The following is a 12,945-nucleotide window of genomic DNA, read 5'->3' as shown; positions in this document are numbered from 1 at the left end:
CGGCGCAATCTCAATCGACGTGTGTGATAGGCCAGCAGTGAGGAGATGTTAGAGCCCTTGTCAGGTTGTCATTGCTGGCTATGACTTTTAGATTGATGTACTCCTCTCTGTCCTGGCGACCATTGCTTCCAGCACAGAGCGAAATGGGGAACTTTTTTTTGAGTTATCTCGAGAACAGGAATAAAGGGGGAAGCTTCCAATGCGGACACCTGTTCTGGTGACAACTTTCCCCTTTCATTGGAGATTTTTTTTTTTCTTACTTCCTGTTGGGTCTCTGGGACAGGAAGGGAAGAGAAAAGCTCCCTTACAGGACACAGCAGATAATAACCTCACCGGGCTTTACAGGGCATTGGCTTTAAGTATACTCTACAACAGCCTGGGTTCCGTTGAGCCCTGAGGGGGTTCGGGGTTCCTTGAGGTGTGGCTGATTGACCTTCCATCTCACGGTGCCTGCATAATTTTAGGCCCAAAGCCACTTAGCAGAGCCAGCAGCGTGACATCATTGATCTTCTTAGCTGTCTGTAAAGGGGGGGGGCGTTCTTCCATTAATTAACTTCAGCAGGGGTTCCCTGAGACCCGATCATTCATTAGGGGTTCCTCAGGAGTTAAGGGGTTGACAAAGGCTGCTCTATAGGATGCATTATATTTTTGCAGGCAAGGAGCAATAACTTCCAAGCACCTTATCATGCAAAAAAACTTCTAAAAACTCCCTCATCTGCACGATTGTGAAAGGGGGTGGGGTGGTACTTTATGCTGCGTAGCTCGCTGAAGATTTGTGATGCCGCTGATTGAGGTTGATTCAGTGATATCACTGTTTTTTTTACGGGAGCCCATAGGTCTGACTCTGTGATGTCACTGGCTCTGAGGGAGCGCATAGGCCTGACTCTGTGATGTCACTGGCTCTGAGGGAGCGGATAGGCCTGACTCTGTGATGTCACTGGCTCTGAGGGAGCGGTAAGGCCTGACTCTGTGATGTCACTGGTGGTGAGGTAGCTGATGGGTAACTTGACTGTTTCCAAGAGTGATGCCACTGGATGTGAGTTTGCGGATAGGCTGTGATTGGTTGCGTAGTACTGATGTAGTGATGTCATTAGCTCCGGGGGAAATTGATCGGCTGCCCAGGAAATTCCGTTCACTGTGTAAGATGGCTGCCTCTACTGTGTGATAACCAAACCGTCCCCTTCCCAATTTAGCCGTGCTTGCTCTGATCCCTCATCTTTTATAGGGTGCAATCCACACACGGACAGACAATGGAAGAAGAAATTGTACTATCAACAGCAGGCCACACCAGAGTTATTTTCTTGGACAGGTGACACTTACCGTCTGCTGCTTCCAGGGCGGTGAAACTGAACCTATTCAGCTTGGCGCCAACCGGCACCATCGCTCCGATAACTACAGTACAGCCCAGCGGGTGCAGACAGGTAACTTCCCGCTCATCTGGTAGATGAGATTATCACTGCTGATCGATGTCGGGAAGAACGTGCTCCGTGTTTGCACACCGATGTGAGTAGAAGGTGATTGATAACCGTCATCTCTCTCATTTGCTGCCTCATGTGTTTAGAGTGAGCATTGATGATATTGGGTGAAGCGGAGCAGTGTGTTTGCAGAGGGTGTAGTGGCAATGTAGAATGCGAGACCAGGCAGGTGGTATGGACTACTCGTCTGCAGTTCAGACAGCTGTCACTAGTTTATCATTGTACAAAGATGAGAGCGCAGTAACCAATCATCTATCACCCATTTGCTCTGGGTTGCTGTCATTCGCTAGTTGCCTTATCAGACCCGCCCTTCGCAGTCCGAGCTCCACCCCCGGCTCCAATAACATAATACTAAGGGGGCCTTTTACTGTACGATTGACAACTGTCTGCCGTTCTTAATCACGCGCTCTTGCCAGTTTTACATGAATTTCCTGCAGCTTCTTTTTCTTCTCCATTTATTTTTTTTATTTCCCTTTTACAAGTTTGAAGTTTCCATTTTTACAATGCTTTAAAAAACACGCAGAAAACAGCGCCTTGCTTTGCGATTCTGTGCGTTAAAACTGAAGTTTAATCTGCTTACCCTTTGCTTTCTCTGGTTCCTTCCTCCCCACCTCGCCAACATGCTAATGATATAAAAAAAAAGCTTTCCATTATAATTGCATACCTTATTTTCCCCCCAGTGTCATCTCTGTGCTTCTATATGCAGATCAGAGCTGGTAGGAGGGTGCTGTGCGTAGCTTCCTAAACATCACAGTACCCAGCCTCAGTACACGTTTCAAGAGCCCTCAGCCCTGATGCAAGCAGTGTACTGGGTCTTGGGGGAGGAGTTATGCAAATATGGAAATGCCTTGACGGGTGGATGTCAGTCCAGGAGGAGTGGGTGTTCACAGGCAGGGTGCATCTGCTTGCAGACCATCCACGTGTGATGCTAAACCTCCATGGTTGAAAGATTGAAATCCAGTAAAAGAAAGGGGCAGGCCACAGACAGGCTATGCAGGGAAGAGCTAGATAGTGCTGGAGGTCCTAAAGCCAGGAAATGAGGTGGGCTCTATCTGACTTGCTGCAGCTTCTAATGCACATTGTGAGAAGCTTTCAGACTGCAGTGATATCAAAGGAAGCAGATTCAGTCCAGGAGAGGAGCCGGTACAACTGTGCAAAGACTGAAGGCAAGGCCGGAGGTCAGATAGAAGACTGAAGGGAAGGGCCGGAGGTCAGATATAAGACTGAAGGGAAGGACGGAGGTCAGATATAAGACTGAAGGGAAGGACGGAGGTCAGATATAAGACTGAAGGGAAGGGCCGGAGGTCAGATATAAGACTGAAGGGAAGGACGGAGGTCAGATATAAGACTGAAGGGAAGGACGGAGGTCAGATATAAGACTGAAGGGAAGGGCCGGAGGTCAGATATAAGACTGAAGGCAAGGCCGGAGGTCAGATATAAGACTGAAGGGAAGCCCAGAGGTCAGATTTGCCTCTTCTAAAGGTGCCCATACACCTTACGATTATCGGACGAAACGTTTCGTCCGATGATCGAATAGTCGTACGGCAGCCCCATCCTGCCCCGATGATCGCAAGATTAATTTAGCCGTAATTAACGAGAAGCACCTGGACGAAATGCGGTAATTGATTTGTCGTATTTTCGTTCGCGCATGCGCAGTGTAGATCGTACGACTTTTGACGGACGGAAACGCCAGCAACCTTACGACAATCGTACGATCGAGCAAAGTTTTCAAACATGCTTGACTGTCAAAAGTCGTACGATTGTACAGTAATGTCGGTTCGGGCACTGCTATTCACACATAGGATTGTCGTTCGAAAAGTCGATCGCATACGATTATCGTCCGATAATCGTAAGGTGTATGGGCACCTTTAGGTGCACTGCCTGCTGACCGTTCAGAAAAATGCATCAAGCCAAATGTAACTCTGCTGATTAGATCCCAAACCAACAGTGAACTCCTAGAGCGTAGTACCTGTAAGTAGCCAGTAGGTGGGGCAATGTGCTGATCCGTACCATAGTGAAATGAGAGCACTTTCTGATCAGATCTACCAGCAAGAATCCGATTCGCTGATACTGACAGTTCTGGCTGCAGGATCATGTTGACATAAACTGAACTGCCTATCATGTTAGTAAATTCTACAGGTGAAAGGGAAGCTGTAGGGACCCCAAAAGAAGCCAGGGCCTATAGGACCGGAAAGAAGTGCCCCCTCCAAAACAGCCAATCAGGTCTTTCCATTTCAGTTCCGAACCTGCACTAAAGACGTGTCAGCTGGAGTCACGTTTGCACACAGACCCCCTTCCCTTTGCACTAGACTTGCAGACTTCTATAACGGAGCGCAATGCAGGCCCTGCGTCACTTTCTTTGCGTTCCCCGATCATTGCACTACGTATATTTTAAAATGAAATTCATGGAATGCGTGTCGTTGATGCATTGCACACAAATCGAAGCACTTTAATATAATTAGTAACAATTTGCACGCTTTTTGTATCCTCTTTTATTACATAAGCTATCGCATAAATCGCTGATGAGCGTATTATTCTGCGTCTCCACCGAGGTGATATAAGTGCAGCTCCAGCCACTGCAATATTTTTTACATGTGGGTTGAGTGGGGGGGAAGGGTTAGAATTTTTGTCTGGTATTGATGTCTTTTTGCTTGTTCGGAAGGATTCCACTTCCTGTAGTTGTGATCACCGGGGACAGGAAGTGAGGGGAAATCTCTCCAGCAGGGACAGAGACTGCAATTAAAAAGCTGATCTCGGTTCTTCTCTTTCTCTACTCCTTCATGATCGGTATTCTACTTTAGAGCTCATCTCGGGGGACATTTTTACTGCTCTCCCACCTCTCTCTCTCTCTCCCACCTCTCTCTCTCTCCCACCTCTCTCTCTCCCTCCTGGCTCTCTCTCTCTCTCTCTCCCCCCTCTCTCTCTCTCTCTCTCTCTCTCTCTCTCTCTCTCTCTCTCTCTCCCCCACCTCTCTCTCTCTCTTTTTTCTTACCTTGTGAAGCACGATATACTCGCCTAAGTCCACAGTCCCTCACTGGTGCCATCTCCGGGTGTCAGGGACTGCTAATCCAGCACAAATGCACTTCCCAGCAGTCTCTTTGCGCTGACATCACCACTAAGGACTTCTCTTCTGGCTCTTGAGAAGACCCCGGCGGTGGACAGTCAGTAGGAAGTGTCCACATCGTCAGGCAGTGATGCGGATACCTGAAGAAGGACCCCCGCCTCCTGTAAACCGAAGCGGAGAGAAGACTCGGAGCTGAAGTGTCATGTGACTGTGGCTTTAGGTGACTACAAAGGTATTTAGGTTCATTTCTGTACTGCAAGCGATCAGTTAGGACTGGGGTGGGCAACCTAGACACACCAACTGTGCTGAAACTCCAAATCCCATCGTGCCTCTGTCTCTGGGAGTAATTCCTGTGGCTGTTAGGGTCTTGCAAAGCCTTATGGGACCTGTAGTTTCACAATAGCTGCAGTGTCGAAGTTGTCTTTTCCTCAGAAGGATGGGGGGAGAAAGGGGGAGCCCCAGAGATCAATTTTAATGACCCTTTTAAGAAGATATTGATAGAGAGCAGACCCCCGCCCAGAGTCCCTAGGCTTCACTATCCCTGGCAATGGCGCCCTTATTTCTGTCTCATGACTAGTTCTCTTTAAAAGCCAACTGCAATTTTGATTGGTCGCTGTAAAGCTCAAATGCGTTTCGGATCCTTTCAACTCTGTGGTGTGCTGTAGTCACCAGCTTCACCCTAACTGCTGCATCCTGCAACGTGGGATTTAATCCCCCCCTATGAACTTTCAATATGGAGGTGTTCTTTTTGGGTGGAATCGCCCTTTAACGTTTCTGCAGACCTTCGTTTCTTCAATTCAGATTCAGAATAAACTGAGGTCTGCATCACAAATCAAGTGCGCTATTAAATTGGGGTTTGACCCGTGTTGGGGAAAACGACTGCCGCCAATTTATAGGGGGCAGAGTGAGTAAGGGGAGGGGGGTGACCAAACCAAAATACTTTTTTCATACTAAGATCAGTTCCCCTTATATCTGTGCTAGTGGAACATGTCCAGCTGAGTTCAATGCAGACTTCAGATCCTTTGTATAGAAGATCACATCCTCTATGGGTAAAGCAGACATCCTCCATGCTCTCTGGGATCCCATGTGCACTATAATCCACGTAAGGCTGGCTGATATCCTGTTCCTGAAATGTCATTATCTCCAAAGCATGCCATCTATCCCAATAACCATCTCCCTATCATTGCCCTAGGAACCAATAACTATCTCCCTATCATTGCCCTAGGAACCAATAACTATCTCCCTATCATTGCCCTAGGAACCAATAACTATCTCCCTATCATTGCCCTAGGAACCAATAACTATCTCCCTATCATTGCCCTAGGAGCCAATAACCATCTCCCTATCATTGCCCTAGGAACCAATAACCATCTCCCTATCGTTGTTCTAGGAACCAATAACTATCTCGCTATCATTGCCCAAGGAACCAATAAGCATCTCCCTATCGTCCTAGGAACCAATAACCATCTCCCTATTGTTCCCTAGGAACCAATAACCGTCTCCCTATCGTTCCCTAGGAACCAATAACCGTCTCCATATTGTTGCCTTAGGAACCATCTCCCTATCGTTGCCCTAGGAACCATCTCCCTATCGTTGCCTGAGGAACCAATAAGCATCCCCCTATCATCCTCCGATTTCATAATTGCTGCACCAAAGAAGCTTACACTCTATATTGTCCCTTTTGCTATCTCAAGCTGGCCATACACTGTTGGAGTTTTTCTCCTTCGGGGTGAATGGGGGAATCCCCTCCAGCCCCTTGTAGTCCGTCAGCAGCGGCTGTGTCGTCATTCAAGCAATGTACGGCCAACTTTACAACCACATGACCAACAGACGACAACCTATCGGTATGTTTTCGGGGTGGTGGGAGGAACCTGGAGTGGCCACATATGCATGGGCCTTGGTGTCCCTGGACAGCCGTGGTCTTGTGGTAATGCCTAGGAGCCAATCAGTGTAGCTTCTGATCATGTGACCTTTCCTGATAAAGCAGCCACAGCGTTTGGACCCAAAAGGGTCTTTGTAGTTCGCACTTTCTTCTCTTTGACGCGTGAAAAGCCTTCTCGGAGTCTTAAAGGAAAAGAAGACATAAGCTATGGTACTTGTATAGTGACGTGTGTGTGGGCGGAGCCACAATATTTTAGATGATTAACGAGCGGCACCAGAACAAAGACCGTCTGTCTGTCTGTCCGATCTATAAACTATCAAGTTCCGTTACAGTTTACGTATGGCTAAAACCTTTCTTTTTAGTTTTGGATGCAGCAGGGAACGGTCAATTCCCCGTTGGTGTTTTATCGGGGAGATTTACCTTCACTTCCTGTCCCAGAGATGCAACAGGAAGTGAGAGGCAATCCCTTTGGAAGATCCCCTTGGTTGGATGGCACATATTGGAGGTGAATCTTCCCTCGCCCCGCTCTGTCCACAAACACAATGATACGTTTTGGCTCTACGTACACCGAAGGCTAAATTGTTGAATTCCGTTTGTCTGTAATGTCTGGGGGGGGGAATTTCTTGAGGCCATACATAACATTGCACTGGGTGAGAGATGACACTGTGGTTTGCACACCAGGCACAGGGGACATACATCCAAGGCACATTCCAAAGTTACATAGAAGAAGGGGGGGGAGGGGTGACAGCTTTATTTTGTTTGATTACAAATAATAATGAATTCTTGCACTAATTCTGGCCTGGAAGACATGCCATAGAACTGCGAGAGGCCGAGGGGGATGCCACAGGCTCTCATGCACTAGGGGTTGGGGAGGGGAGTCCGGAATATGGGCACTTGGTTCCTGGTCTGTACAACTGAACCCCGGTGTCCGTAGCTGCGGGTCAGGTCTGCGCTCGGGGTGGGGGGGTTATGTGTGAAATGTAGCGGGGCTGAGAGAGTGCTCAAACCTTTTTCTTCCATTTGCTCAGCTGTGACTTTCTGAAAGTATGCACAAAGCCGCCACCTCATGGAGTATACCGTGCCAAGCACAGAGCTATACATTGTTTTTTTGTTAATCATTCTGGTCAAATTAAAGATTTTTTCTGTTTTTGTATTTTCTTTGTTCTTTGTTTTTTCTTCTTCAGTTTTATCTTCGTTCTGAAACAGGAGAAATGCTGAGAAAGGCCGACACAAGAGGGAGAGGTAAGAAAGAGCTCCGTGATATGATGAAACTCCATATCCCATCATGCCTCTGTCTCTGGAGGTCAGGCCTGTGGCTGGCAGGGACTTGCAATGCCTCATGGGATTTGTAGTTCCACAACAGGTGGACTACCCTTCAGTTAGAACAGGGGAGGGCAACTCCGGCCTTCCAGCTGTGCTTTACCTACAAATCCCAACATGCCTTTCCCTCTGGTAGTCAGGCCTGTGGCTGTCAGTCGTGCAAAGCCTCATGGGACTTGTAGTTCCACAACAGCTGGAGTCCAGAGGTTGCCCACCTTGTGTATACATTTTGTCTAAAGAAAAGAGAACCTGTCATGGGTTAAAATACAGAGCCTGTCCCTGCTGAGCTCTCCTTCTGGTGATGTTTGTTGCCTTGCTTCCCGGATCTGCGTAATTTTCTTGTAGCAGCAACCTAGAAAGTGTCATAGCCAAGAGGGCCGGCACGTCGCCATAGCCAAGAGGGCCGGCACGTCGCCATAGCCAAGAGGGCCGGCACGTCGCCATAGCCAAGAGGGCCGGCACGTCGCCATAGCCAAGAGGGCCGGCATGACGGCCACTGCACCACTTGCTGGTTTGGGATGAGGCCCTTCACCTTTCCCAGGTTGCAGGATGGGGCCAGAGAGCCTGAGAAGGGGAATTGTTTATAGCTGAGGGTTCTCTTCCTACAGCAAAGACTCTCTTTTTCTGGACCAGGAAGCTCCCAGTGGTAGGACAGCATGGTGGTCTACGGATGGGTGCTTGTTGGTTGGTACAGCAAGTTGTGGAGGGACCTCCAGGGTCACAGCTAACCCACGGCCCTGTTCCAGGACGGTGGAGGCAGTAAGCATGGAAGTCCCTGGAGGCTCCTCCAAAACCTCCACAACTTGCTGTACCAACCAACATGCACCCATCTGTAGACCACCATGCTGTCCTACCACTGGGAGCTTCCTGCTCCAGGAAGAGAGAAAGTCTGCTTTAGGAATAGAACCCTCGGCTATAAAGTCCGTGTCCCATAAAACTGATGCTGGGCCTGGGGTGGCTGAGGTGTCAGACATGTTTGTAAGTTTCGGGTTGGAATTGCTTGGCTGGTCTTGTTGTGCAGAGCTGATGATGTTCTAGAGATACTTTATTCCTCATACCAGATGTAAGGGATGAGCTCTCCCTCTGAGCTACCACCTCTGAAGCTAAAGGGCTCGTCCTTCTATATCACATTATTATATAGTTCTATCTCCTTTTTATGTGTGAGGATTGTTCCTGCTTCTGAAATAGAAGAGCTGACCCCAAAAAATGCAATGTGTTCTCCTCCATCTCAACTCACCCCAGATGTGTATATGAGGTATGGGGAGGTGTTGCTGTAGCCCGGTAGCTTAGGACTGACCGGTCTACAGAGAAGGAGAGCTGTTGATGGCTAAGCCCCAAGCTGCACAGGGAAACCATATTTTTTTTTTTTATTTCCCTGTGCCGCTTGAGACTTAGTCATCTACAGCTCTCCTCTGTAGACCGGTCAGTCCTGAGGGGAGGGGATGGCTCTAGTTCTGACCCACGTGTACAATTAATGATATTGAATGGTGTTATTTCTGGTTCCATTTTTTTTTATGCTGTGAAGTCTGCCCAGTCCTGAAGTAGGACAACCAGTACCTAGGTTGGTGTGAAGCGGTGGTAGCTCAGTGGGTAAGAACTGGGATTGGTCTGCTGGAGACCTGAGTTCGAATCCCTGAGCAAGCCTTGCAATCCTGGGTGCTGTGCAGTACCTGAACCCCCTGTTGGTGGAACGGGGTAGTGGGGAATGTTTCAAGCCCATTACCTTGTCCTACCAGCAGGGGGTTCAGGTACTGCACAGCACAGGGGTGAGCCAAAAAAACCCTAAGTCCCTAAATTTTGAATGGGCTGCCCTGGTAAGACAGCCCCTTGTATTTATATATGTTGCAGTGATGTCACAGACTATGGACCGAAGATTGACACTCTATTGTGATGCCACACATGTTACAGGCCTGTGGGGGCCTGGGACTGGAGCAGACTGGTGGGTTGTCCATGGCCTCCAAGCTTTCACTCAGCGATTCGAGTCTACTGTGCGTCCATGTACTCGCCCTTGGGGGTCTACAGTGCTCTTGTGGTATTGCACTCGGGGGTCTACAGAACTTTCATGGGTTTGCAGGTTGGCCCTTAGAGGGTCTGCAGCACTTGTGTGGATTTGAACTCGGGTCTATGGCGCTCTGGGTCAACACTCTTATCCACTGAGCTACTCGCCTCTGCTCAGCAACTCATGTGTTCATTCTCCTAGTTCAGGAGTGATAAGTCGGCACAAATTCAAAAAGCAAAACCGAGATTCGAACCTGCGACTCCAAAATCCCTGCTGGGCCCTAGGCGAGCATCTAAACCTCTGGGCCAGCCGGCGCTCTAGTAGGCCCGTCATTCAGGACTTAGGAAGTGAAATGTGATCAGCGACTCCTAAAGAGGAACCGGGAATCGAACCTGCGACTCCAAAAACTCTGCGGGGCCCGGGGCTGGCTGCTAAACCCCTACGCCAGAGACAAGCTCTGGCTTGGGGTTTAGCAGCCAGCCCTTCAAACGGCCATACTGGACAACTCCGGGACTTAGTACATAAAATGACTCAAACCCCAAATGGGTAAAAAGTGGGACTTAGAATATTTTTTTTAGCCCAGTGACCATCCAGACTTGGTAAATAAAATGTGACGACTCTTTAATATTCGTGCTCCAGGTGATTGAACGTTACTGCTGGACCTTTAATTGGCTACATCTGTAGCCTGAGATCCCGAGCCGGCCGGGTGTTCGATCCCACGCTCCTTCTTCAGTCCGGGCATTCAGTATATATCCGACATCCCTGCTGGACTTAAATATATATCAGAGTGTACTCGCACAGCGGTGCCCACTAGAACGTCATTGCGTTGTTGGAGACTCCGAGCTGTGGGACATTTTCTACAGATTCACACTTCTTCCTATTTGAGGATTTTGTGCAGAATCTTTATGGTGAGGTAACTGGCTGCCATATTGTGGGCGGTGATATGAAGAGCGTGTTTTAGGTTGTCGGAACGAAGCCGGACATCTGGATTTGCGGAAGCGGGGAGAAGAGCGGACAATAGATGCCCCAAATGAGAGTTCATGGGATGAATCATTGTTCTGTGTTCCATACATGTCTACATGTGGAAGACTTCCAGTATTGATGGTAGAGCTGAGCGGAATCCGCCGCAGTGCCCAGTCTACGCCACGCTTTCTTCTTCTGGCTTCCTTCTCCGATCTATTTACCTGAGGTCCCAAGAACCCCCGTCCCCAGTCGGAGGTCCCAGGAACCCCCGTCCCCAGTCGGAGGTCCCAGGAACCCCCGTAGCCAGTCAGAGGTCCCAGGAACCCCCGTAGCCAGTCAGAGGTCCCAGGAACCCCCGTAGCCAGTCAGAGGTCCCAGGAACCCCCGTAGCCAGTCAGAGGTCCCAGGAACCCCCGTAGCCAGTCAGAGGTCCCAGGAACCCCGTCCCCAGTCAGAGCTTCTTTTCATTTAAAGAATACCTGTCATGAGAGATGTCATGAAGAAGTCATGGCTGATATTTCCACCTTAAAAAGCTAGTTGCCTGGCTGTCACGCTAATGCAATGACCTCCATGGTTTCTATGTCAGTGACCTGGAACAGGTATAGAGATGAGAGATTTCAGCCTATTTACTGCATGCATGTTCCAGGGATTCAGCATTGGCAGCCCCTGTACTTCCCTCATGACATATTCTCTAGAGCCTTGGTTCTCAACTGGTGGGTCATGGCATGCTTTCCACTCTTCTAGGTGAGAGACTCCTCAGCCTCCCCCTAGCACAGCACTGTCAGTTCTGGTACCAAGCAGCCATTCAAAACATGGTGCCCGGCCCTGCCTGTCAACTTGGGGTAGGCTGGAATTATGACCATAAGGGACCTCCATCCATACGTGTATTGCTTACAGTTCCCTCACATGTAGAGGTGCCTGGAACGGAGTGATGTCACATTCTGGCTCCCGGCACCTCTACAGGGCGCGCATGGGAGCTGTACAAGCAACGCACATATGGAAGGAGCTCCATCACAGCACAGCATCGCACACTGGACCCCAGACTGAAGATCCACTCCAGTTCTCGGAAGGTAGGGAGACTGGGGGATCTTAAAAAAAATATATATATAATGTTTTGTTGTGTGTTTATGTGTGTGAGGTTGTGTGTGTGTGTGAGGTTGTGTGTGTCTGTCAGTGTTTTTGAGAGTACGTTCACACTAGTACAGTGCGTTAATCACACACTACTATGCCATTAACACTCTGTACCACGCAATCACACCTACTGTGCAATCTGGTGTGGGGAGGTGCGTTGTGTTGCCACTAATTTGAATGACACCCCAAACACAGCTCCCAGTTCAATCGCCCGCACCTGAACGCGCAGTACCGCAATGCCGTACATTCCAGTGCAACTTGGGTCGTGACTTAATGACTGAGGACAAATGTGGGTCCTGAGGTTACACAGGTTGAGAACCGCTGATCTAGAGTGACTTCATCATATAATAACATCAACTCAACAACAAAGAGCGGATTGGCCGCAGCTCCGTGATTACCAAGTTGATCACTAAGCCAATTCCTGTGAACAGTGTGTGGCAGACATAGACAACCTTGGCATCCCTGTGCTGAGTTCCCGGGTCTGTACACCTGCTGTGCCCATTATGAGGAGCTCCCACCATCCCTGTGCTGAGTTCCCGGGTCTGTACACCTGCTGTGCCCATTATGAGGAGCTCCCACCATCCCTGTGCTGAGTTCCCGGGTCTGTACACCTGCTGTGCCCATTATGAGGAGCTCCCACCATCCCTGTGCTGAGTTCCCGGGTCTGTACACCTGCTGTGCCCATTATGAGGAGCTCCCACCATCCCTGTGCTGAGTTCCCGGGTCTGTACACCTGCTGTGCCCATTATGAGGAGCTCCCACCATCCCTGTGCTGAGTTCCCGGGTCTGTACACCTGCTGTGCCCATTATGAGGAGCTCCCACCATCCCTGTGCTGAGTTCCCGGGTCTGTACACCTGCTGTGCCCATTATGAGGAGCTCCCACCATCCCTGTGCTGAGTTCCCGGGTCTGTACACCTGATGTGCCCATTATGAGGGGCTCCCACCATGCTGAGTTCCTGGGCCCGTAGAGGGTACTGGCCCTTTAAGAACAACCATGGGTGCAATGAAGAGGAGACGCCGGGCGGGTGTAGCAGCAGTTTTGTGTTTTATTTCGGCTGATTGAATTGCAATTATTCCTAAAATCTAACCCGGTCAGTTCATAGCCCAGCG

The sequence above is a fragment of the Nanorana parkeri genome, unplaced genomic scaffold, assembly GCF_000935625.1.
Source record: "Nanorana parkeri isolate BGI_ZX_2015 unplaced genomic scaffold, ASM93562v1 scaffold3849, whole genome shotgun sequence".
In the NCBI taxonomy this organism is placed as follows: domain Eukaryota; kingdom Metazoa; phylum Chordata; class Amphibia; order Anura; family Dicroglossidae; genus Nanorana; species Nanorana parkeri.
The sequence above is the reverse complement of the archived record's forward strand: the minus strand, read 5'-3'. Positions refer to the sequence as shown.